Consider the following 2,306-nt stretch of genomic DNA (forward strand, 5'->3'; position numbering starts at 1 on the left):
TTAGCTCCTACATATTCTACGAAGATCTTTATCGGTCAGACCGCATAACAACATACGTTGTTCCCTTTGTCATCGGTATTTTACTTACCCGAGATTCGATCGTCGGTATCTCAATACCTAGTTCAATCTCGTTACCGGCAAGTCTCTTTACTCGCTTCGTAATACATCATCTCGCAACTAACTCATTAGTTGAAATGCTTGCAAGGCTTATGTGATGTGCATTACCGAGAGGGCCCAGAGATACCTCTCCGACAATCGGAGTGACAAATCCTAATATCGAAATACGCCAACCCAACATGTACCTTTGGAGACACCTGTAGAGCTCCTTTATAATCACCCAGTTACGTTGTGACGTTTGGTAGCACACAAAGTGTTCCTCCGGCAAATGGGAGTTGCATAATCTCATAGTCATAGGAACATGTATAAGTCATGAAGAAAGCAATAGCAACATACTAAACGATCGGGTGCTAAGCTAATGGAATGGGTCATGTCAATCACATCATTCTCCTAATAATGTGATCCCGTTAATCAAATGACAACACGTGTCTATGGTAGGAAACATAACCATCTTTGATTAATGAGCTAGTCAAGTAGAGGCATACTAGTGACGTTTGGTTTGTCTATGTATTCACACAAGTATTATGTTTCCGGATAATACAATTCTAGAATGAATAATAAACATTTATCATGATATAAGGAAATAAAATAATAACATTATTATTGCCTCTAGGGCATATTTCCTTCAGTCTCCCACTTGCACTAGAGTCAATAATCTAGATTACACAGTAATGATTCTAACACCCATGGAGCTTTGGTGCTGATCATGTTTTGCTCGTGGAAGAGGCTTAGTCAATGGGTCTGCTACATTCAGATCCGTATGTATCTTGCAAATCTCTATGTCTCCCACCTGGACTAGATCCCGGATGGAATTGAAGCGTCTCTTGATGTGTTTGGTTCTCTTGTGAAATCTAGATTACTTTGCCAAGGCAATTGCACCAGTATTGTCACAAAAGATTTTCATTAGACCCGATGCACTAGGTATGACTCCTAGATCGGATATGAACTCCTTCATCCAGACTCCTTCGTTTGCTGCTTCCGAAGCAGCTATGTACTCCGCTTCACATGTAGATCCCACCACAACACTTTGTTTAGAACTGCACCAACTGACAGCTCCACCGTTTAATGTAAACACGTATCCGGTTTGTGATTTAGAATCGTCCGGATCAGTGTCAAAGCTTGCATCAACGTAACCATTTACGATGAGCTCTTTGTCACCTCCATATATGAGAAACATATCCTTAGTCCTTTTCAGGTATTTCAGGATGTTCTTGACCGCTGTCCAGTGATCCACTCCTGGATTACTTTGGTACCTGCCTGCTAGACTTATAGCAAGACACACATCAGGTCTGGTACACAGCATTGCATACATGATAGAGCCTATGGCTGAAGCATAGGGAACATCTTTCATTTTCTCTCTATCTTCTGCATTGGTCGGGCATTGAGTCTTACTCAATTTCACACCTTGTAACACAGGCAAGAATCCTTTCTTTGCTTGATCCATTTTGAACTTTTTCAAAACTTTGTCAAGGTATGTGCTTTGTGAAAGTCCAATTAAGCGTCTTGATCTGTCTCTATAGATCTTAATGCCCAATATGTAAGCAGCTTCACCGAGGTCTTTCATTGAAAAACTCTTATTCAAGTATCCCTTTATGCTATCTAGAAATTCTATATCATTTCCGATTAGTAATATGTCATCTACATATAATATCAGAAATGCTACAGAGCTCCCACTCACTTTCTTGTAAATACAGGCTTCTCCAAAAGTCTGTACAAAACCAAATGCTTTGATCACACTATCAAAGCGTTTATTCCAACTCCGAGAGGCTTGCACCAGTCCATAAATGGATCGCTTGAGCTTGCACACTTTGTTAACTCCCTTTGGATCAACAAAACCTTCCGGTTGCATCATATACAACTCTTCTTGCAGAAACCCATTCAGGAATGCAGTTTTGACATCCATCTGCCAAATTTCATAATCATAAAATGCGGCAATTGCTAACATGATTCGGACAGACTTAAGCATCGCTACGGGTGAGAAGGTCTCATCATAGTCAATCCCTTGAACTTGTCGAAAACCTTTTGCGACAAGTCGAGCTTTGTAGACAGTAACATTACCGTCAGCGTTAGTCTTCTTCTTAAAGATCCATTTATTCTCAATTGCTTGCCGATCATTGGGCAAGTCAACCAAAGTCCATAATTTGTTCTCATACATGGATCCCATCTCAGATTTCATGGCTTCAAGCCAT

Source organism: Triticum aestivum, chromosome 4A (assembly GCF_018294505.1).
Source record: "Triticum aestivum cultivar Chinese Spring chromosome 4A, IWGSC CS RefSeq v2.1, whole genome shotgun sequence".
Lineage (NCBI taxonomy): Eukaryota > Viridiplantae > Streptophyta > Magnoliopsida > Poales > Poaceae > Triticum > Triticum aestivum.